The 25,843-nt window shown below is 38.2% G+C and overlaps 1 long non-coding RNA gene across 2 annotated transcripts in view; it reads left to right on the top strand.

Moving 5' to 3' along the window:
• LOC109968729 (uncharacterized) overlaps positions 1-25,843 on the top strand; it is a 184,812-nt gene that overhangs the window by 131,564 nt on the left and 27,405 nt on the right. Inside the window, exons 2-4 of one of the 2 annotated variants that reach the window (XR_002276167.1) lie at positions 5,382-5,552; positions 18,695-18,746; positions 19,094-19,178. This is a non-coding gene — a long non-coding RNA (uncharacterized LOC109968729). Of the gene's footprint in view, positions 1-5,381; positions 5,553-18,694; positions 18,747-19,093; positions 19,179-25,843 lie in introns of those variants that run through there. The other variant, XR_002276166.1, reaches the window with a different exon arrangement.

The following is a 25,843-nucleotide window of genomic DNA, read 5'->3' as shown; positions in this document are numbered from 1 at the left end:
AGATATATATCTATAGATATAGATATATAGATAGATATAGATATACAGTATATAGTTATATAAGACACATTCCTGAATGTCATGATCACTGAAGATGCAGTGAATTTTGCAGCATATCTATTTCAGTTCTCCTTCATAGAGGGCGGGTGCTGATGACAGACAGAGTAAAGTTACTCTGCAGGTGAAGATGGATTGGCTTGTCAGCCTGAGGGATCAGAAGTAGCTATGGTTTGGCAGGTCTTTGTCAGGACAGGGAACAAGGGACCACGCCTAGAGGAGGGACACCAATGGTTTAAAGTAGTACCAGAGTGGAAATAGGACAGTAATATTCACAGTGACATAAAGGCCGCACACTATGTCTGGTGAAATGGCCATTTGTCAGATGTGGTAGCTTGAAAGACAAAGCAAAGGTCGGTCACTTTGAAACCATATCAAGGTTCCATTATATCAGATTTTCACTCTTGCTGTACAAACTTGTTCGGAAACTACAGAAAAATCAGGAAAGGGTTTTGTTTATTAATTGAAATAAAATAAGAAGAGATTGTTTAGCTAGAAGCAACAGAGAAATCCTTGGCCAAAAGTTTTAAAGCCATCCACTCTGATGCAGAAAATCACAACATCTCTTCTTGAAAATAAGTGTCCTATTGCAGAGGATAATGGACCAATCTGCATGGTAATGGATATATTTGTAATGGTAAGTGAGAAGTTAGACAAAGCTGAAATGGGCTGTCATGGCTTGGTAATTGTGCTGGGGAAAGCATACCATTGCTTCACATGGAAAGATGAATATAGCGTTCAAGAATAGGGGACTCTCAAAGACAAAAAGACTCATCTAAGAATATTGACTTGGATAAATTAGGGTGTCAGACCTGAACATTTGGCATGCAGTTTGCCTCTTAATCTTTAATGTCTGCCAACACTAATACTTCTATGAAAAAATACACTTTTTTTATTGCAGCTCTATGAAATGTGAATCTTAACTCATGCCCTACTATCTCTACTCTCTTTATTTTTAGGGAGATACATTCTCACATGTAAGTGATACCATGTATGTCTAATGCATTATGGTATGTTTTAATTAAAAAAAATACAACATTCAAGATAATTATTTTGGTAGAAAGCTGCAAATCTAAATGAAGGTTAATTAAAAAATATAACCTGAAAATGTGCATAGCTGAGCTGTAGAAAGTTAAACTGGTATGTGTGACATTGTTGGTGTGCTCAGACAGAATGTTTCATGCTCAATCTGCTATCTGTATTTGCACATTTAATCCCCGTAATAATGTGTTTAACAATACATGACCTATACCCATCAGTGGGCACTTGGGTAAAAACTTTGAGGCATAAAGTCACAACACAGACAACATCAGATGAATCTAATATTTTAGCAATGTTACATTTCAAAGAGGCAATTTACAGTTTAAATAAAAGATGTGTGTGTGTGTGTGTGTGTGTGTGTGTTAAATCATGGTGTAGCTAAAATAATGTTTTTATAGTTGGAGGAGCTGTTTCATCCAAACCCCAAAAACACACAAACACCCTTTTTGACTATGTGTAAACCTGCATGTGACCAAAGTTTACCTGAAATTTTCAATAAAACAACAATAGTGGAAAGCACCATAAGACACAGATTGAAACCCAGCATGTAGGGCACCAATTCAGTTGTTAATTCACCACTGTTGAGTTGTAAATTTTGTTATAGATGACTGCCAATAAATGCTGAATCAAGCGTAACATATACATGCATATATTTCAGGCAGCATTTCCTCTATATCACTGCCAGATCTTCTAATCATCCCTGCTTGCCTCTTTACCTGTTGCCTGCTTGTTGAACATTTTGCAAGTTGTTGCCCCAATGCTTTGCTGCTGGCCAAATGTTATCCTGTCATACAACCAAGAAAACTTCCTTAGCATTTTGTATCTTTAACAGATAGATAAGCCATTAACTTCAAAAGTTGGTATGAGCACTGACAGTGCAGTACAGGACTGATTGTGTTTTCACTGATGGCCACATTATCGTTACCATGCCATCAGTTAGTTCACATTACACAACTGCACATTGTGCAGCTCCAAAAATAAATATTATTTATCACGCCATACTTCACGTCCGAAAAACAACCCAGCTGCAGTTTTTGCCATTTGTTGGTTGGCCTCTGTAGTGGCATTAACACACTTGAGTGTGAAAGTGCCTATTTCTTTTCATGAAATAAATGGATTTATTTTTTTTTTACTGGATGTTTTAGGTTTTCATACAGTTTGGGTTAAAACTACTAAATGCTTTCAGTAAATTATGAATGAACTGTTGAGTTGCTGTCCAATTTAAGGAAACAAGATCTAACTAAACATTCATAGATAGATACACTTTTAATTAGGTTGACTAATATCCCTGCTGAGTGAGACCCTGTTTTATTATGATAGATCCCAGGCATTTGTCACTCATAGTCTGAGCCATGCTGTGCTCAGTGCTTTCTGACTTGACAGACACCTTTCCCACAGAACAATGGGCAATAAGGTGATCACTTAAAATTGTGATGCCAGTCAAATGCTTTTGACAAAACAAACAAGGTAACACATGACAAACAGCATCCTGAGTGTGTACAGTAATTCTCAGCTGAATCATAATGTCATGATTTGAATCATATCTTGGACAAAACTGTGTGTGTGTGTGTGTGTGTGGAATGGGAAAATTTATGGATGGATTGACTCGCTCATAACAGATAGGATGTACTGTTGGTGTTCAGCACAGGATTGCCAAATAGCTGTTTAGATAATTCAATTTAATATCAGTGTCAGAATAAATCCAGTAAAGACTAGCAAGCTTGAAGAAAGCTTTGTGTTGCCAGAACATTTCCATTTTGCATCAGAAAACTCTTCTACATGTAACAGATGCTGTGTCATGGTGCTGCTTTACTGCGTACATTATAAAACAACTCCTCTGCTGTTGATTTACTGTAATGACATTTTCTCTCATAAACTGCTGCATGTTGTGGAAGCTTATAGATGCTATTGTGCAGTTTGTACTTTAAAGTATATGTTGTTGCATGAGCAAGAGAGCAAGGAAAGTGGAATAGCTGAAGTTGGCAATTAAGACACTCAGGTAATGCAATATGAGCATGTGATACAGCGTGATCAGGGTATTCCTGAGAATGAATCACATATACAGATCATGGTGTATTGGGCCAGATGTCTCACAATCTCTGTCCAACCTAATTACTCTTTATTTTACCAACAGAGCATTGTAAATAGCACTTACCCATTATTCCTTTTAATAACTATGGTTCGCCTGCTCTGAAGCCCCCAAAAGAGGGTGAGCATAGCAATTACAGGAAAATCAATGCACTTAATCATTGTGGTGGAGGGTATTCTTATGAGATTGTTAAGGTTTCAACAGAACACTAAGTGAATGTAAAAGAAGCAGGACATGTTCTAACCTCACCTAACATCACCAATGAACAGCATGACTTTAGCTTTAGAAAATACTGCAAAACAGAATGTTTTGCTGACCTGGTTTACAGAGATGCTTCTTTTTTGTGTACAATTGCAATATATTTTTTATGTATTATATAGAATATTTAAATACATTTTAAATTACATGTAATATTTAAAAACAGCTACTTTAATAAGGTTACATGCAAAGAAATTATACTGTGACATCATGGTGTATTTTACACACTACTATGTATTTGCTGCTGGTTACAGGAGACTTTCTGTCCTCAACACACAAAAGCTGGCCAGTCATATCAACAGACTGATTGAATATTTATGCGTCCACAATAAATACTTTTCTCATCAAAATTTAGGGATGAAGTACATAATTAGTTACAAAAGAAGATACAGAGAAAGAGCCTAACATTGCTCATATATTACTGTGCCTCATATATTTCCATGTCATGGCATCAGTGACATTAATCAAAGTCAGGTTTCTGCAGTGCTTTCAAGGGGGATGAGAGGAGCTGGTTCAAATGGCAGTGATGGCCATTCCTCTTTATTCCACCTCTGTTCCATGCCGAGCCTGAATGCACCTGACTGCGCCCAAAAAGAACACTGGTGATCACCAAAACTGCAAAACATTGTTGGCTACACCTACGTATGTGCACCTTCACCAGGAGTGTAGAACTGCACTTACTGCTGCACACTATTTTGGGAAAATAGAACCCACAGAGCTATTTTTTACAGGAGAGTCTTGGAATTACAGCTGCTATGTTGATATTGTACTCCTGTAGTCCTTTTGTTAGTCACCACTGAAGAATTATTGCCCCATCATGCTGTGACATAAATCACTGGTAACCTCTAAACCATTCAGAAGCCTTTTACTAAAAGGTTGTTTTTTTTTAATTCTTTGTGTAAAATGTTTGACTTTCCTCACCTTCTCTTTCCTTGGGGCGGCTGTGGCTCAGGAGGTAGGGCAGGTTGTCTCCTAAGTGGATGGTGGGGGGCTCGATTCCTGGCTTCTTCAGCCCACATATTGAAGTGCCCTTGAGCAAGACACTGAGCTACTAGTTGCTCCTGGTGATGTAAATATGTGTGTCCTAATTGATGAATGGGAAATAGTGTAGTGAGCTTTAATGCCTAGAAAGGTGCTATAAAAGTGTAAGACCATTACTTGTCCTAATTTTAAAAGTGTTGAATGTTAAAGCCAGGAGTCAGATCCTCCAATTAGGAATTATTACATCACCTCTGTTTTTTATATCTAGGCAATGCTGATGGACAGTGTTCCCAGGGTCGTAGCGTGTGTCCTGTAAAACAAAAGGAAAATAAAAATGTTGTTGAGCTCTGCCCCTTCTATCTGTCAGATGAGCAGTGCGAGCCCAGTGAAGCTGAACAGACACTGCTGCTGCTGTAGCTATTCACTTTAGTTTGTGGCCATCAGGCTCCACCAGAAAGCGGCAGACACAAGGTGTTTTCAAACCTGATAAACAGTAGGGAGGCCTATCAGTGACTCACAGTCAGATCAAGTGATGTAGGGACACACCAGGGACTCGTTGTAATGACCCAAGATATACCAACATTTTTGCAACCTTAATGAGCTTCAGCTCAAGCATGAAAGCACAAAACATAAAAGGACACGCAAATTATTGGCAGGAAGACTCTCTCAGGGAGCCATGATGGATTTTAATTGTGGGTATCATTCTCTCGCACAGGTATTAAGGTGGATGTTGTGAGGTTAGACCCCGTCTTTTAGCCAAATCTCTTTCCTGAATTATTTCTGTCTTTTCTTTCTCAGTCTCAATACTGTATTGTCTCAGAGATATGGTTGTGTGTAATACTTTTATTTTGTAGCACCTTTCAAAACCAGTAACTTATTGCTTTACAGAACATCATATAAGAAATAAGTCTGTGATAAAACAAACTGATAAATAATTTTAAAAATGGTATTCTAGGCACATCCACCTCGGAGCAGAGCCCCAGGTGGACCCAGAACATGCTGGAGGGATTACATGTTCCACCTGGTCTGCATGCCTCAGGATCCCTCAGGAAATGCTGGAGGTAGTGTCTGAGGAGGAGGACGTCTGGATTAGTTCACTTATCCTGTGATTGAACACAGATAAAAGGTATGTTATATTTATTAATGCTTTATAAACGCCATACTTTATTTTTTATCATTTTTGTTGTTTGTTACAGTACCGTTGTACAATACCATTGTTCTCTGTGGTTACTTCTTTTTATTTGACAATGATAGTAATGAGTACATACTGTATTTTTTCATACACTGAATTATAAATCCCTCCTTTGAGCAGTGGTGATAGCCATGCAGTCATGTGAAACCCACCTGGATGCTTTGTTTTGTAGATCCCTATCTGTTGAACAATTACTGTCTGCACTAAACTCTGTGAAAAATTATTTGTGCATTTCCTGTGACTGCTTTGCTATGAAAGCTTCCCTGTGTTTCGCCTGTTTAATGTATTTACTGTAATACTTAAGTAGGATTACTTTACAAATATAAGATTTACATTGCTTCTATTCTGAACTGAGGACAGACAGTCTTTTATAAGGGACTCCAAGTCTTAGTCAATATGTAAACAAAAGCAAACATGCAACTTCACTAAACACAGTATAAGCAATTCAACAAATAGTGGTTTCCATTACATGGAAGATACTTTGTGTGCTTTACGGTAAACTGTATTTCATCTGCTGCACCTTGCTACAAATCTGTTTACATTGCTAAGAAGAAAGCTGCATGTGGTACTGATATCACATCACATTATTAAGGAACAAAGAGGTCTAATGACGTTTCAGGAATCATTTTTCATTCTGATAAACATCAGCATTGAAGTGTAAATCTCAGATGAGTGAAGGTCCAGTACAGTGATGCTAAAATCAGAAGTCATTACAATAAATAAAGATGATTGGTACAAGACCTCTCTACTTTCTGCTGTACAAGATACAAAGCTTATCAGTAATACAAGGCTCTCTGTGTTGTGCATTAACACGAGTGGAAGACAGACTGACATAAGCTGGTTGTAGAGAATGTGTAGATATTACAACATTTGCAACGTGTGTAATGCATAAATCATTTGCTTAAGTTATAATGTTACATCATGCAGGTTGTGTTTAGATTTAAGGCAAGTGCAGTCTTCCAAGTTATAAAGCTTGGCTTAAATTTGTTTGATGAACCTATAGCCTCCCTGTCAGATCTTCTTCCCCAAATAAACTTGGCATAGACTATGAATCCCTTTCTTTCACTTAAGTGCTAATGGAAAGGATGAGTAAATCAATAATGCAACTAAGTATTTAAGATAATCCAATTCTAGGCACTATTTGAACTTACATCTTTTTTTAAAGGCAGCAAAGCCTGAAACAAAAGCAAGAGGATATTTTCTTTTTAAATGACCAAACTCTTACTGACTGGCGTATGGAGAAGCTGCGAATCTTTAAAGGGAAAAAATCTACGACTTCAGACCTTTACTGTACAAAACTAATCCACATACAAATATGTAAAGACTTAAGAGAGAATACTGGCTACCATGTTATGTGGAATCAAATAACCAATATCACTGGTGAAGTATGCTTAATTAGTATAAGATTAACCTTTTTTGTTTCACCAGTGTACTCTATGTGCATTAATAAAACCCTTGCCTGAATTAGATTACCCTAAGTATCTCTGATGAAACAACTTAATGCTCAACTTTATAGCAACTGATTGGAAAAGTGACAGCTACTGTATGAATATTTTCCTGAGAAGAGCAAGGATTTGTACCTGAGGGAGAAAATAGCTCCTGCATTATATTTGTCATTGTCTACATGCATGAATATTAGACAGAAGGGCACAGGGTCAGTGCCTGCTGCCATTGACAACTTTCTGAGAGCCGTGGTATGTGAAACAGAGGAAACTAAAAACAAGAAAAAAAATAATGGTTAAAGGTCAAGCGAGTCTCACAGCAAAATGTATAATCGCTATGTTGATCCCCAACACAAAACGTACTAGTCTCACAGTAATGCCTCAAACTGTGAAATTGCAATATTTTTCTGGTTCAAAAATTGTGACATGGCGATGTCTTTCTCTCAGTGACAACAAAAGACTGGCTGACAGTCCTTACACATAGTTAAGTTTAGGCACATCAACTGCATGGTTAGGGTAAGAGAAAGACCTTGGGTTAGGTTAAAACAATCTCAAATAAAAAGTACAACATCACACATAGTACTCAATCTCTGGTTTTCTGTAAGAAGGTCAGGTCTTCGTTGGACCCCTTCCTAGTGTTTTTAACATTCTGTAGTTCAAAACCTTCAATGGACATTAAGGGCCCTATCCTGTAACAAATGCATAACATGTGGCGCAGGAATTGCACCTCTGTTCCTACCTGCACAATTACCATTTTCATGATATGTTCATCACGTTGCCTTTTTACCAAGCAGCATTCTGTCGACTTTGCGCCGGCAGGTGTGTCCGGATGAAAATGGAGTGGGTCCAGGTAAATTTTGGGCACATTGGTAATATGAGGGCACGCAGCAAAAACAGTCAGATTATCATTGCTAGTTAATGGGCGCTTTGGTCATGTTGTGATCCGCGCCTTTCTAGATGCGTGCACAGTAGAAGGTGTACTTCCTGCACCAGCTCAGGAATTTCAACCTGCCCCAGGAGCTGCTGATACAGTTCTACAGAGGAATCACAGAGTCTGTTCTCTGCATCTCCATCACTGTCTTGTTTTGCTCAGCAACCAAATAGGACAGGAACAGACTCCAGCAGATAGTCAGGACTGCACAAAGAACCACTGGTGCCACCCTGCCCTCCATGGAGGACCTGTACACCTCATGGGTCAATAGGAGGGCAGAGAAGATTTCTGCAGACCCCTCTCAGAAGGACATGTAAATACACATTGAGAGCCACTGTTCCAGAGTCAAATTCCCTGTGTGTCATACACACCTGGCCAATAAAGCTGATTCTGGTTAAAGCTCCTCATTTTCCACCTCCCAAAGATGAATGCACCAGTGAGTACTGATTTCCCTTTTACAACTGTTATCTCATGCAAAGCAGCCCCATGTCAATTTTTTTGGTTGTTTATATTGGTTGTATATTGAAAACAGGGACAAATTCTGAATGTAAACTGGGTTTAAACGTGGTCAGGCAATCGTTCTTTGCTGTCAGACTCTGTCTTCAAAGTGAATAGAAGTACTGCATTAGTTAGACTTTTCATTGAAAACCTGGTCATGAACATCATTAGCAAATCAGTAGAATCCATTAAAATAAAGAGCATCTTGGCAGATCTTTGGCTCTTTTAACCCCTATGTTGTTTAAGCTGTGATTGGGTAAGATTTCCTGTCCAGCATTAATGTTTCATCATTGTAAAAATCTTAAGCACTGGGATTTTAACTGTAACAGTCTTTTCCAATTAGTCAGGAATATCACTAGCTTGAAATGAGTAGAATAATTCTTAATTTAGAAACAAAAGAAGATACTGTTGACATGATTATTCATGCTTTCAGGTTTCTTCACTCTTAGTCCAGTTAGAGATGCACTTTTTTTGTATTCTAGCATAAACCATAAGGCATAATCATCATATTAGAATATCTTGTATGATCATAAAATTATCTATCAACTACACTTTCACTCTTTTTTAAATAAAAATTTTTATATAACATTTCTTCAAACTTTTTAAGTTGCTCACTTTTTTGACTTTGTTTGATTCAACTCTGTGTGACCTGCCCTGTCTATATGTGGGGACATTTTATATGAGACACTGAGCCGTTTGAATGTTGGTGTCAGTGTGTGGGTGTATGTGGTCACATATGACCTAAGAAACTGATGAGTGAGTCAGCCTGGGTGACCAGTGTGATTAGATGATGTGCAGCTTGGGTCAAGGTTAACGTCTTCTGTCAGGTGTGGTTTAAACTGCTGTGAAACCCTGTGCCATTCTGTGCCAACATGGAGTAGACAGCGAGCTCCCTCCCCTAACATGACCTTGGTTTCATCCATTTTTCATGAGGATCCAGCATTCGACCTTGGTTTCATCCATTTTTCATGAGAGAATGGCAGAGGATCCAGCATTTTCGCAGTATTAGTCAGTAAAATAAAAGCAAATTTTACCCTTGTTTTTATGTTGGTCTTCTATCCAAAGCTGATTCTTGAGTGAATTGTACATAGCTACGCGAGATGATATGTTCACAATATTAAATAAAGGTCTAAGGTAGAAAAGAGAAAATGTGAATACAACCCCAAATCAGAAAAAGTAGGGATGGTATGTAATATCAAAATTAAAACTGTAAATAGTGATTTGAAGTGAGTGTTTATTTTTAACAAAGAATAAAGTTGATGAGGGATTACGTGAAATAATCTGCTGCTGTATTGTCTTCAATGTAATACAGGACACAGATGATTTAAAAGTCACTGTTTTATCAATTTCATTATATGGATAATATACTGAAGCCTTTTTTTAAAACTTATTTTTAACTTTTCACTTTTTTTTATCAGCATTTGGTGAGAAAAAACATTGAGTGGGATGCTTTTGTGCAAGTGAGAGACAGGGTGAGGGAGTGTGAGAGAGGGAGACCCACGCACAAGGTCTTTGCAAAGCAGAACCTGTCAACTAGGGATTAGCAGAATGAGCAGAAAACCAACAATAGGCAGCAGCTTATATACTTTAGAAGGCAGGATTTCAATTTTAATCCAGTATAAATGAGGGGAAGAAAGCATAAAATACGATCACCACTAGTGGGCCTAAATATTCACACTCAGGAAGCTCATATTATAAATGAGACAAATGTACTGAACAATTGAGAAAATAAAGGAATTAAAAGGAGACTGGGCCACGTAAAAAAAGGCAAACTGAAAGAGAGAGCAAGTATGGCTTTATTTTGTTATAATTGTTTCTAATTTTTTCCCTCAACACTGGCAGGTGTGGTGGGGAAATACGTAAAATGCAGCCTCCAGTCCAAAGCTACAGTAGTGTAAGCTGACTAATAAATTTGGCATTCCAGTCGAGTGCAATCCAGTGATTGAATTACTTAAAAATTAAAATAATTCAATAGAAAGGTAACATTATGACCATACTGTGTCGCTAATGTTACGAAAACAAACAGATTAGCTTCTTGGCTGGGTGCACTTTTAACCTTCACTTAGGTTGCAGGCCGGGCTAATTTATGGACTGTAGTTTGAAAACTGTTTAGAAAAGATGGAAAAACAAGTGAAGCACTCGAGGCTGCAGACTGTCATGAAGGGGGCGAGTATAGCAAAGAGACACACATCCTGTCTAATTTTCACTTGATTTATATTTAAAATCTTAGTTAATGCACCTTTAAATGTCCATCATGATGCCCTTTTCTTAAAGCACGTCCAGCAAAACTAATATCCAAGATTCTGGCTGTACTGTGGGGACTAAAAACCACAGCATGCAAAGCAATGACTCTTCCAGCTACTGGCACAGTAAAAACTCAGGAGGCCAATAATGAATTATGGGCCTAAATTTATTTTATATTCCACATGGGCCAAACACATGCCCCTTTTGATTTTAAAAATCACAAAGCAAGCATAGGCTCAATTAGCCTTTTGTTCTTATATAACCTACCATCTGCTCAGTGGCCCAGTAATTCAGAGATATGCAGTAATACCAAACACATTTGCTAAGAAATGTGAAGAAACAGACATGGAGAGCAAAACGGAAGAAACAAGATAGTTAGGAATGATGCCTTATTTGTGACTCTGGACAAACACGACATTTTAAGTAAAGAAATATGCTTTTTTTGGAATTTTGAAACATTTTTAAAATAATTTTTTTTCCTGACCTTTGCTGCTTCAGCGGCACTGGATGAAACAAATAGATATTGGAAACCAAATTGTTAATCACTCAACTTTCCCACATGTTTTTTGATATTCCCCTGGACTGAGGGGCCAATCATTCAGCATCAGAGTTTATGAACTAGCATTAATTTTATCCTATTGCAGAGCAGTCCATATAGCATCCTGAAACGGAAGGTGGAGGTGCGCAAGGTCTCTAACATCCACCAGCTCCGTGACGTCATCATGGAGGAGTGGAAGAGGATTCCAGTGGCAACCTGTGAAGCTCTGGTGAACTCTATGCCCAAGAGGGTTAAGGCAGTGCTGGAAAATAATGGTGGCCACACAAAATATTGACACTTTGGGCCCCATTTGGCCATTATCACTTAGGGGTGTACTCACTTTTGTTGCCAGCAGTTTAGACATTAATGGCTGTGTGTTGCGTTATTTTGAGGGGACAGCACATTTACACTGTTATACAAGCTGTAGACTCACTACTTTACATTGTAGCCAAGTGTCATTTCGTCAGTGTTGTCACATGAAAAGATATACTTAAATATTTACAAAATGTGAGGGGGTGTACTCACTTCTGTGGTATACTGTATATCCATGCCAGATACAGTGTGCTGACCTCAGCAACAGCTGTAATACATATACAAATACATGCTGTACACACGGCACTACACTGAAATAAGATTTAACCTATTTTAAATCAATATGCGGTGGTCAGTGCAAAACACGAACTCCCTTCCACAAACTGGACATAAAAAAGTGGCAGGGACATCTTCTATGCTAATTTCACTGCAACACTGTCATGCTGGCTTCTGCTCTTGTTCTGTTATTTACTGATATTTCAAGACAGCATTCACCTCGACAATAAACTGTCACATTTTAATATGGCAAGATCTTTTGGCCTGAGATCCTGTTACACCCTTAGTACTCTGTGTAAAACTTTTCACTTTTTAAGCACTTTTGCTAAGAATCTTATATTGTAGAAACTTTGGGAAGAAAAACTGGAAGCAAATGCCAAAACCCTCTTTTCCGTGATATCTATTTTACTGTTTACCGAGCTCATACTGTCTGCTGAAAAGCCCCTGTGGGCTTCTTAATGATTCTGCCTTTTTTTTTTTTTTGGAAGGGGGGAGAGATAGAGCATGTGTACTATAGTCCTAAGAGGATGCATCTCCAGCTGTACCAAAAGGATTAATTGTTTGATTAGTTGTTCTGGATTGTGTGGAATAATTTGGAAATGTCAGCATTCACTCTTTAACCATAAAATCAAACAGGCTGACCGGAAAGAGCCAGCTTGCATCATGGGGTGATACAGAGCCCAGCCCTCTAGCTACAGGTGAGTCAAAACAGAACAGGCATGTTAGGCTAAAGAAGGACCATACATACATGGTTTCCACATTTTCGCTCAATTTTAAAATGCCTCACTGCATTGCATCATATTTAGTGCAGTGGTCAAGTAGAAACCTGAGCATTCTATAGCAGTCTATAACCACAAGCATGCTGCATGCCTGCTTCTAGCGCTAGTCCCCTTGACTCACTCAGGGCAATTTTACTGTAAGATTAAAAAGCTTTAAGAGATTAAAAATAAATAAATGAATAAAAATCAATGATGTATTTTCTCAGCTTTATAAGTACCATTAGGTAAAACACAGTCTCAAACAGCTTCTTTTATATGACAGCATGATATCAAAGCTTTAGTGCTGGCATTGAAAACACCCCCGCTTTCAACTAAAATTGTTTTCTGACATAAGTCAGCTTTAAAGCATAGACATACTGGTTTCCCCAGCACAGCAGTCATATGAGGTTCCATTAATGTCACTGCGAGCGCTAAACCTTCCTTACCTGTTTGCTTTGGAAGTGTGTAAAAGTGCTCCAGTCTTGCTTTTAGAATCAGTGTGAGAGCATGTTTTCAGAAGCAGCAGTACATAGACAGATCAAGTTTAGTAGTGACTTTTAAGTAATCCTGTCCTGGAATAGTATACACTCTCTTTTGATAAATGTTCAAGTAGAATCCTCACCTGTCAAGCAGTTACCCAGGCTCCAAGGTATCTTCTTAGCATTTCTATCTTTGTAAAATAAATTGTAGTTTTAAAAGGACTTGTTGCCTCCCCCCCATCAAATATGGTTTATGGTTTGAACCCTTAACTGATATGAAAGAACATCCACATATCACTCTTCAAATATACTGTATCACCTTTATCTACAGTATATGGTCGCTAAGGATTTATGGAACTGAGTCAGTTGAATTGTGGGTGGTACTATTTCTTAATTCACAGAAAATGACAAATATTTCACATCAGCCATAGCATTTTAAGCCTTTTTCATACTGAGTGCTTGCAGTCTTAGCAGATTTATTTTAGCATGGCCATTGAAGAGCACTGACCTGACATACATGTGGGAGCTGTGGCTAATAGTACACCCGACCTGGGCCAAAGTAAAATAAATTAAATGACGTCTGACTCCTTGATGGCTTAAAGTACTGAGCATCACAAGGGAAAGGTAAGTGAGAAAGAGTACAACATTTTTATTAAGTGCTGAGACAGAAGAGGGAGAGGAAAGGTTAATTCCTGTTCAACCCATCCTGAAGACAGCACACATTACAAGGGTGCGCTCTAAGCACATGGGAGACAAATTGGATTCAAACTCCCATCTTTCAGCAAGTTACTTGACTGGGCTTTTCACTTGCCATATAAATCACTTGCAAGCACCAGGGGAGAGAAGGCTGAACAGACACTTACAGTCTGCCTTCAAGTACGAGCAATTGTGGTGTACAAAATAAGTGTGCTGAAACCTTTATCTCTTAGATGGCTTTGCAAAGGGTCTCATGAATATCTGCCCTCTAGACTCCCTGAATCACTCACAAACTCATATTTACTACTTTTGTGTGAATATATTTACTGCATCTCCTATATACTCTCTTCTCATTTTCTATTAGTCTCTACTGCCCATTGCTGAACTTTGACAACGCTAAATCTGAAAGCACAGTTGCAAGAGATGCAATGAAACAAACCAATCTTCTGGTAAATGTTATTGTGTGTGTGCTTTTCACAGTTGCTGGTTAAGCCAACATATTGATTTAGATGAGTTCACTCTAGGGGCTCTATTTTCCTGCAAGAGGGCACAGCGCTAAACTTGTGTCTAAACTCCAGGTGCAAGGCACATATGGGCATGTTCAACAGCGTTGTGGAATTTTGGTGCCTACAGGTGCAACACACTTTGTGCACAGCCATGCATTACCGAACACATTGTGGAAGAGAGGTGGAATACATTATTTAGAGGGAGGAATACAATCAGACCAGCTCCTCTCTTTAAAGAGCAGGGCAGAAATCTGGCTGACTGATATCACTGATGTAATGACTTGGAAATATATGAGGAAAGGTTCTGTCCTATAATGGGATGATAACACTATTTATTGTAGAAGTACTGCACATTAATGTTCACACAGTAGTCTGCTAATATCACCAATTTTTGTTTGTGGAAGAAAAAAAGTTTAGAAACAAAGGTATGTCCGTGTGAAACTTGTCTGAAGAAATTGTAATTTAACAATGACAACAGCGCAGTGAGGTTGGACAGACTTTACCTGCTGCCTAACAGGATTAATAGAGATGTCTGCAGGGTGTTTGTTATTTATCTTTACTCATGAGCTGCTTTCATGTGTTATTATGTGTCATTTTTTAATGTGGACTTGAATTTGAAACACAATGACTGCAGATCACCTCTGGCTGCATCCTGTTTGACCATATATACATATCTATAGCCACATATTGGGGACTTATTTAGCCTATTTATCTTATTTAAAATAATCTTTCTAAATTATCATGTCCTGTCTTTGCACTGGTGTTTCTGGGTCCTGTTTCTTCTGGACGTTTGTATAGATTGTTGGCCTTCCTTCAGTCTCCAGTGTCCCCGCATTTTACCTCCAGCTCTTTCCTGGCTTCTGTTTCCTTGTTGTCCAGTCCTGACTTCCACACCCACCACACCTGTCTTCACCACCCTGATTAACTCCCTCAGTATCGATGATTGTCTGTTTCTTTTGTTTAGTGCTTTCACTAGCTTTTGTGCTTTTTGTATGCCTTAGCTGTCTCAGCCTTCCCATTTTCTAGTGTTCCTAGTGTTTTGTTTCATGTTTCTTTGTGTTCTGTACTCTGGCTGTTTTTAGAAGTTTTCCTGTTGCTTTCACCCCCTGGATTTGTTGCCCAGTTTGAACTGTTTATTTACCTCTGACCCCATCTTGTACAACCGTCCAGTGTCAAAATAAAGTCAAAAAACACATGCATTCAGACCTCTTCTGAGAAGACTGTCTCCTAGAAATGACATACATATATACAACTAATTGGTAACAACAGATACCTGTATGTCTTGAAGGACATGGACATGTAACTGCAATCTTATTTCATTTTCTGTTAATGTAATGAAGATATGTTGTTAAATGTAGTGTGCCAAAAAAAAACAACTAGCCACTAAACATAATACAATCAGTGATTACTCTGCCACCATTTCATAATCGGCAAAACAGTTTAGTAGTATATGAATGTACTAAGAGACAGGGTTGTCTGAGCAGATCCCTTCATGCTTCTCTTCCCTTGTCACTAGCACTGAAAATCACTCTATATATTATCGTTATATGGTTAGTGGATGACTCTATCACAAGATGGGGTCCCTGATAGACTAGTGGCTAGGATTCAGCGCTCTTGCTGCTGCAGCCCGGGTTCGAGTCAGGGTTGCGTCAGGAAGGGCATCCGGTATAAAACACGTGCCAAATGTCAACATGCAAATCGTCAGTGTAACGATTTGCTGTGGCGACCACTAATGGGAAAAAGACAAAAGTGACTTTCAGTGCCTAAGCAGCCAATTACTGCTTTCATTCCATTCACTATATTGCACACATTGCTCTGATGAAGACTTCTTCTAGTCATTGACAGTTTAAGTACATTTGCTTCCTCAGCAGCATACACTGTGCAACATATCGATACGTTCCATTTTCTTTGGCTGAAATGGGATTCAGCAGGGCTATGTCCTTTAGCTGTGGACGATGGTCGGTTATGAGGAGACAGGCTACAGAACATAAGTAAGCAACATCACTGTGTGCCCTGGGGTCTGTCCTGCTGAGAGAGAGAGAGAGAGAGAGAAAAGCAATTGTATGTTCATTCAGTGATGTCTGATTCATTTTATTTCCGGCCTAAAACAGACCGGTTTTCTGCTTCACCTTATGGGACAACATAAAAAAGACATGCCAAAAGGTGGCTCTGCTGGAGGCATTTCCTTTTCATTTACAGTATGTTTATAGCAGCTGGAGTACAAACAGGAAGATCTTACCACTGATACTAGAAGTCAGATCAAAGGGTCAATACACAAGGCCTTTAAATGCTGCTTACATGCAATGTATTCCACAGGAAAATAATGTCTTTATACAGTATACTGTATGATGTTATATTCTACTGCGCTGATTTCTGTTCTGGTTCAATGGAGTTTAATTTAATTTAAAGGAATTCTCCAGCATATGTCCAGCTGACACATTACTCTAAGCTCTCAAATGTTTCTGTAGTTCAGTTTCCATCTTGGCGTAACACTGGTCCAGATAGCTTGCAAATTTTTCCTGTCTGTTGGCAGTTGTTTGCGGTTATCTGTATTTTGCAGGGTATGTTTCTGAAAGACAGAGATTCTGCTGTAGAAATTGGTAATATTTTCTCTTCTATGTATGATGCTACAAGCCTGTTCATCTTTTGTTACTTGTTGCTGTTGAAAATCAAGCTTTAGCTGCTCGGCTGGGGTTGGCTACACTCAGCTCTGGGTTCTAGGGTCTTTAGCTGCTAACTTTGTGAGGTGCTTGGAGGTTTGATGTCACACATGAAAAGGCTCATTTGATTTTCTTTTTCTATCTACCCATTATGTGGATAATTGAAGAAGTTATTAAATGCAATTTACTTTATTAACTGTTATGAGATTACCAAATAGGAACAGTAAGCCCAAGTTCAGACTGAGTTTTAAAGGTGGAAAAACCCAGCCCTCATGCCTGACATAACATTACTCTATGACAGACAAATGTAATCCTCATCACTGGTAAATTACTTAAGAGATGGCGTATCACCTGTTTACAAAGAGGCATGAAAAACAGACAAACTCTCTGCCCTTGAAACTTTGCAATGCAAAGTGTTGTGTCTGATAAAAGCTACAGGCACAGCTCATCACTCATTTACATCTATTATGGCCTGGATGGTCATGTTTACATTGTGCTGTGTGCACTTTGAGGAGGATACCAGCAGAGCCAGGTTTGGCTCTGGGGCTTCTCTGAAAAGCTGTTTACAAGTGTTTAATTGATAGGTATGAATACTGGCTAAGTGGTTTCTGTTTTATTCAGTGTTAAATGTACACTCAGTTTTGCTGTATTGCCTCAAAGGCCTGGATGTTTATTTAAATGAGACAGTCCATTGTGTCATATTCATAGAATTATTACATTTCCAAAAAACATGTTTCTTTGTTTTTGTGGAGGAGCTGTCTCTCAACACTGACAGAGAAGAGAAAGGGAGAAAAAACATAAGCTTTGTGAACGTAAGTAACATTTAACAGGAATATAGAAATAAATTATGAATTATAAATGAAAGTACTTTTTAAAACTACCCAGTAAATTGCAGGCTATACCAATGCATAACATTGGAAACACATTTATTATACACTGAAAATGTGTAATGTATGCATGCTCGACATTTGTAAACCTGGGGTCAGATTTGAAGTGTAGTAAATAGGAACCTTCTGGCTTGTGGAACTCATTTTCCACATCCCTACACTGTTGCAAATCCTCATGCAGCTAGATGTTAGACATCCTTTGGCGCATAACAGCAATCCAAGGTCCTTCTAGTTTGTTTTTTTTCAGTGAGAACAACTAGTCAAGGATGAACCCCAGTGTTTTCAGTATTACTAGAATTGATCCTCATATAATTTGTATGCCCAAACTAACTGCTTGTTTACACTGCAACGCACAAGTTATCTAATGAAAATGGTCAATGAAAAACACCCAGGAACCAGCCATTCCAGGTGGATTGCAGGATTACTCATTTTGTCAGCTATCATTTAACAAGTTATCAGAATAATTGTGGTGACTAAATTGTAAATATTTGTAAACACCTAAAAAAACTGTGTTAATGCTGATCCCCTTGGGTGTTTAGACATATAGTTTACAAATGGTAATACTCTACTTTGCACTTAGTTCTTGTAAATCCTAAAAATTTCTCATGTTGTCCTACAGTGGATTCTAAGCACTGTAGCCATCAACCCGCCTCCTGCTAGGTGGAGCGACTAACAGATAAGCCCTCCTCTGCACTGAAGCCAGAAAAAACATTGACTAGTCCATATTCTGTGGAGCAGACAGATTAAATAAGGCTATTTAGACAGATGGATATCTAAAAACAAATCTCAAATGTGCTGCATTAAAGTACATTCTGTTGACTAATGTGTACTGTTACATCTTTCTACCAGTTTCAGCCAAGTGAGTTACAGCACAAGATAACCATTTTACACCTTGTCACAGGTTTGTCACTTCTTATTACTACTGTATAAATAACTGCAAACAAATTTCAGTTTAAAGCATACAATGTTTAGCATACCATTCAAATAATACAATACAATATGTAAAGCTGTTTTAGAGTCAGCACTGTAAACATACTGGTAAGGCTACAATAGCATGAAAAAACAGAGCAAAAGACATACAGGTTTTCAACATATCCCCCTTATTTCCCTGTTTGTGTACATCCACCAAATATGCCGCAATGTGTTGTTCAGTCACCCAGTTAACAGCCCGCTCCTGTTTACTCAGGCCCAGACCTTTTAAGGTGTTTTATTGGATGGGGCTTTGCAGGTTCCCTTTCTCTTCTGCAGATACTGCTACCACCTCATTACAGCCAGGGCTGCAGCCGCTGTGAAATTCCCCAGGGGAGGGAGGCACTGAAGCAGAGGCCAGACATGCCCAAGATATTATTGGGTGAATAAAGACCCTGTAGCTCTGGGATGATCATGTAACAAGATATGTCATGCCCTCATTAAAAAGAAAAAAAAAGGTTAACATTTGAAATCAATCACTTTTTTGTGCTCTTTTTGTTGTCTTATCTACTATCGCTTATCACCACTATGCAGTTTTGTGTTTTGTAATGTAACACTCTTGACAGCACCATAACAACTGAACTAGACATTCTACAGCAGGATCAAAATACTTCACAAAACACAGTGGTGTGACAAGTCACATTTTATAAAATGTTAACTTACATAACTAGCCAAATGACACCACTGGTTTGAAAATAAAACCTTTGTCTCAATATGCAAATGTAAATGAAATGGTAGAGATGCTGTTTTAGTGCAGACCATTGCATGACTCAGCAAGCCCTGCAGACAGTCTTAAATAAATTTATTTCACATGTTGTTACTGTCGCTAAGCCCCATGCTTTATAACTGGATGCCCCAAAACAAGTTCCAGTTAAGAGTAGCTTTTAGGGTGCAACACAACCTTCATCACTGTCTTCAGTCCAAACAGCTCCACTGAGCAGTTGCTCACATTAGTAAAGACAAAGAGGTTTGAGCCACCCCACCCCCGGCAGTTTTGTCCTATATAACAGACAGGCTGACAGGGCATAAATGATGACAGTTGCTATTCAGTTCTCAGCGGGAGACTCGGAAGGTTTTATCACCATCATCTTACGAGCTGTATCACTTCTTAAGGCACCTGGTTTTAAAAGGAGGGATCCCTAGAGAACTATCATTTCATGTTTCTTGACTAAATACTGTCATTATACTTAAAAACCTTTATTAAAGTAAGCAAAGTAAGTTTAAAGAACTTTTCTTGCTTCACTGCACAACAGCAAACATTTTAAGTATGTGAAACCAAGAAGTAATAAGCACACACCTAAACTAAATGGTTGGTGATTCTCAAAATAAATAAATACTGTACAGTACAACTAGACATTAAATGCATCTAATTACTGAAGGATTTGTCTGAGAGAGAACATTTGGGATTTTACAACAGTCTGCAAGAAAATGCTCGAAAACCTGTCTGCGGATAAGGAGTTATAATCCTTTACAACTCTAAAATATATACTATTTCTTTTTACAACAAGTTGTAATGGATTCAATTTGGTGTCCTTGAGTGTGAAATGTATGAAAAAAAGCCAAAGATAGATGGGCTGCAATGGGAACTGAAACACCCAGCTCACTGCTTTGCTTGAAAGTCAAGTGCTTGTAGAAGCAACAGGCCAGTGGAGCCGGACAAATGTGCCCTGAGGCTGACCTCAGGCTGCCTGGAAATGATCTACCTAGGGATGCCAGAGACCTAAATGTCACAGACAGTCATGGGTCATGGTTTGCTGTCAGTAAGAGACACAGAGGGCTGCTTCTTCTTCATCTGAACAACCTTCTCCTAAGGTGACACATGGGTGGAGGAAAGGAGTGCTCTCAGTTTGTAGTCAGGTCCTATCATAGGTTTTGTTTTCACAGAACTGGTCTTGTGTCAGTAGCTCAGACCAAAAGGAAATGACCTCTATGTGGGAGCTAGCATGAAACAAAAAGCAAAAAAGTAATTGTATTTCCAAATAAAACCTGAAATTGAGGGTTGCATTGAAATGACCTGTGGAAAGAGAATGGGAATCATGGTTCAGAATAATTCTAAAACTGTGCCTTTTTCCTAGGACTCACAAAACTCAAGACTCTCAGACCAGAAAAAAAAATCTGTCTCCCTGCTGATTTCTTCTGCTGAATTATTTGGTACAAGACTTTATAGCAGGAGCAAAATATTGATTAAAATTCTCGTGCTGAAATGTTGACGGGGCATAAAGGACGCAACAGTGATGAATGCTGTATTTAGATATCCTCATTTGTCTTGCGTGTAGCTTTGATGGAGATCTACACCTTTTCCAGGAGTCTATATAATATGCACATTCCATATTTATTACATGTTGCCTGAACTGCTGTCACATTAAAAATGAATACACAACTCAATACGAACAAGTAATTTGTGATAATCACTGTCATACATAAAATTATCCGTGAGCAGATGATGACTGATTATGAATTTGAAACATTAAGCAATGCAAAAGCATAATGGGCAGTAATTCATTTGGAGTAAAGGGAGCCAGAGCTTTTCCTGTGTCATCTGGTACAGTAAATGATGCCTTGGGAAAAAACATCAGACATCAGACACGAGTACTTCAATTACAGGTGGTAACAGGTTTTGTCTGGTGTTAAGGGCTGCATTTGATGGCAGATATGTTGTGCTTTGTATTCATGCCTTTTCATTAACATCTCCAGCATTTCCTACCTAAAAAAAAAAGCTAGTCTGGATGCCTCTGTTCATTTACTCAGCTGTTTAAATGTATGGTATATGAGGAGTTTTATGATTATTATTCTCCTCATCCCTGCAATTTGTAAATTTACTTCATCTTAATCATTTTACTCAATGTTACATCTTAAAACCTGTAAGACCACAATTTATTTTTATATATTTTTATGAGGCATAAATCCATGTGCTTTAAAGTTGTTGACAGGTGCATTTTGAAAAGGGCCAGACTAGACAGACTTGCTTACAATCTGTATGCTAAGATAAGCTGATCGACTCATAGTTGACGCTCTGTAGTTAGCATGCAAACAAGAGCTGACACTGACAAATTATCACCATTTCGCACCTTCACTGACAGTTGTATGGTCACAGCTGTAATTTTCACATTTAGAAAATCTTTGGCATCACATTGTGGCATTTGAGGACACTGTATAATGGATACCTTTACACATTCAGAATTCAAACACTCAAATAAAATGGAGAGCAAATGTAGTGCGCTGTAAATATCGAGTGATTTTGAGTAGATAAAATAATCCACTCGTCTGGGTTAATGTGGCTCATTTTATCATCAAATGTCCCACTTTGTATCACTTGCTCAAAACTCTGCTTACTATTTTCTGGTAACCTGATATGTGCAAAAAGGGATGCATTAAAATTCTAGCCACCCTCAGGGCGCAGACACGACTACATGACCAGGACAAGGGAAAGAAATCTGAAATCTTTTCTCCTGGTAAATATTGGAGGAGAGCTTTCACTCTTCTGAGCGCATAGAGAGAATTGAGGGATATACGTGAAATGAAGCATGAGCAGAGGGTCACGTAGTGGATTAGAGAAAGAAAAACAATAATAGATTTTCTCCCACAGACCTTAGTAGTGACTTAACCTTTGCTCCAACCACAATCAGACGAATCTGTTAATGATTCATTGATTAATTTGTGAGAATGTGATAGATTTACTCTGACCACCAGAGCTTGCTCATGCAATGAGAATACATCTTGAGTACTGTCAAGTCTTTTTTTAAAGCTACATTTTTGCTCTGAGTCACCTTCCTTTCTCTTTCCTGCCTCCACCCCCACATGCAGTAAGTCAGCAGTAGAAAACAACATCTGTCCGAGATGCAGAAATGTGCCAAACAGTCCCCAGTGTCTGTACAAGTGAAAAGTCTGTTTTACACTGAAGCTGCACTATTACAAACAAAATGTTTAAATAAATATATGCAGAAAATAAACTAATTTGAATATATGTAAAAGTATATGATAAGATAAAAGTAACAATAGAGCCTTGATTCTTTGTTTTCCATAGATGTGAGGGACAACAGTCAAACTGTTTCCACAGTGCAACATTAATACCAATTAAGCCCTGAAACTTGGATCCCTGCAGTGAACCGGCAGTTCACTGTGACCACCCATGATGCAACCAATTGGCCGAATCGAAGTATTGGAGAGGGCATGCCCAGGGGTGAGGTTGACAGCATAGGATTACACCTCAGTGTGTGTAAACAAGAGTACAAACACAGTTTTTGTAATTTCCTCCTAATAGAAGAACAATTTGATAGATGAGTGGTTCCTACTTGTACACTGAAGATAGATGGGGAAGGGGTACCCTCTTCACTGAACTTCATTTACTGAACACATTTTCCCTTAGTAACTATTTGATGCACTGCCCTTCAGTGTCTCTCTTTTAATACAAGTCCTTACAAATGCACATTCATGTGAGAGCAAGTATGAATACTTTATTAAAAACACTAAAATTAAGTTGTCTTCTGTCCGTTTACAGATTTAACTTGCTGTACGACAGGTGTTTAACACAGCAATGTTCCCAATGCAAGAAAAGAAAAGAAAAAAAGCTAGCTAGATACTTACAATAAGATCTCGAAGGACATCAAATCCCACGTGCAGTGTGGTTGTACTGCAGTTACATTGTCATATTGTTAGAATTTTTCCAATTAAAATCTAAATTATTATGAAATTTTGTATCAAAACAGTCCTTATCTTAAGGATTTCCTTGCTGATGGTAATAAAATTTACATGTCCGGACTCACAATTTAGAATATTAACATTATTGTATTTCAAGGTGTATTTGTTTTTACCATTTGCATATGAGGGATCCAAATAATGTTACACAGAAAATAAAGAAACAACTAGAAACTATAATTGTAATCAATATTAACTGGCTCTCCATAGTTGCTGACAGTGTGTTGTTAATACCATTTAATCTCACAAACATGGGTCCCCAGTGAGAGTTTTCCACTGTACTGTGACCACCCTTTGTACATTCACTCAGTTTCTAATAGGTCTTCAGTGAAGTATAAAGAAATTAATAACACAGTGTGATTAGCATTATCATCATATTGATATTTTATTATATATTTTTATTTTACTATTATCTTATTCTTTGTTATATGTAGTTGACAGTTAACACATCATTTAATTTAAAGGACTTTTTTAGTTCAACACAATAAGTGGAGTGCTTTTAACAATATTATCACTGGCATTAGATGTTTCCATTGTGAATATGAATAGGTCATTTTAAAGGTATTGGTCATTTTTAATGATTTGGTACAGGATACTGCATTGTAGTCTGTGTGATAACGTTACACAGTGTTTGATGAAGCTGTTTAAAAAAACACTAGTGCAGCACAAAACTCAAAATGCAGTTGAGACTAATGACAGTTACGCAGATTTTCAAGTTATTTGGTCATAAACTTATTAGATAAATAATGTTGTCCTACTGACACATGTTTATGATTAATCCTGTTGTGTACAAAAATATTTTCCATTTCATGTTGTAGATGGAGTCGCACAGCCCGTCTGATAGAAAACGTAATCAATCCGAGCTTTATTAACTTGGAAAAACAGCGCAGTCAGCACGTGAATCAAGCTCATTTTGGCCACTTAGTGTGCATACCTCTGATACTCCAGACAGGAAGAACACAGACCAGCTGTCGGCTGACATAACCCTGACACTGATGTCCCTGTGAGCTGCCAGTTCGGACGTTTGTCATCTCAGAAGCTCTATCACGAGCTTATTATCAAAAAATAAAAAAATTTAAAAAATGATGTAAAACAGCACTGTTTTGCTCAGGTAGGATTTGGAAATGAAGTGGCTTTGTTTGAATGATGACAGCAGTGAAAAGCAGCACAGCATCACACCTATGGTTGTCAGGTAATTCATTTCTAATGCCTATATTTCAGGAGTTTATTTGTTGCAGTCTCATCAGTTTAAAAGTTTTCTGTTTACCACTTTCCATCTCCGTCTCTGGCTAATTTCCTCTGTTATATGTTGTTTGGGGGAATGTTTTGAACTTGTGCTGTTTGTCCCTTTTTTGTGCTATTTTTGAGCACCACACAATAATGTTTTTTAACATAATTTCAGCAAAAACTGCCAGTTTATAATAACCAATCTCAAAGTAAAATGCAGTACACTTACCATGCTTTACTGTATATACACTCAGCAGCCACTTTATTAGGTACACCTGTACAGTTATATGCAATTCAGTGCAAGACTTCCACCTTAACATCTGTGTTTATGAAGCTCCAAATGTTTCACCTTTTAGTGAAATCGTCACAAATGTATAAATTCAATTATATGTTTATTATTGAGGTCATAGTGAAGGGTGGTATTGTACTGGACTACATTATATTCAGAGATGAGAGCTTAGAGATCTGCCAAAACAAATTGATGTACATCAGGGGAATGAATGGGCCAATCATTTAGACATTCAGCCATACTGAGCAGGTGGTAGCAGGCCACGGGCTGAGATCGGTTAAGAGACAAATGAGAGAGTGCTGACTGTATGAAATATGACCATGATTTTCACTGTACATTACAGGTGTGGGTCCCAGGCTGCATACAACAAAGGTGTTAAGGCTCAACTACCTGGGCGGGAGGCTTCTCTAGTCAGTGTTTGTATGTTTCAAATATGAGTCAAGAAGCCATCAAAGACTTATTATAAATAAAGACATTATTCAAGGTCTGACCTTCTAGAGTACATGGTGACTCCCTAATCATTATGTTCATTGATTCCTTATTTGTTACTTATTCTAATACAAACACTTTCCAGAAGGCATGACTTCAGTATTTCTATTGATGACTGCCCAGATTTTAATTTCAAACCAAATAAAACGTTTTGGCCTTACATTGGAACGTATGCTCTCCTTTAGCCCTCACATGTACAGTGTCTTATGCACCCATCCATCCATTTTCCTCCACTTATCCGGGACCACGTCACGGGGGCAGCAGTCTAAGCAAAGATGCCCAGACTTCCCTCTCTCCAGACACTTCCTCCAGCTCCTCCGGGGGAATGC

The sequence above is a fragment of the Monopterus albus genome, unplaced genomic scaffold, assembly GCF_001952655.1.
Source record: "Monopterus albus unplaced genomic scaffold, M_albus_1.0 scaffold160.1, whole genome shotgun sequence".
NCBI lineage: Eukaryota > Metazoa > Chordata > Actinopteri > Synbranchiformes > Synbranchidae > Monopterus > Monopterus albus.
This window is presented reverse-complemented; position numbering and strand designations above follow the sequence as displayed.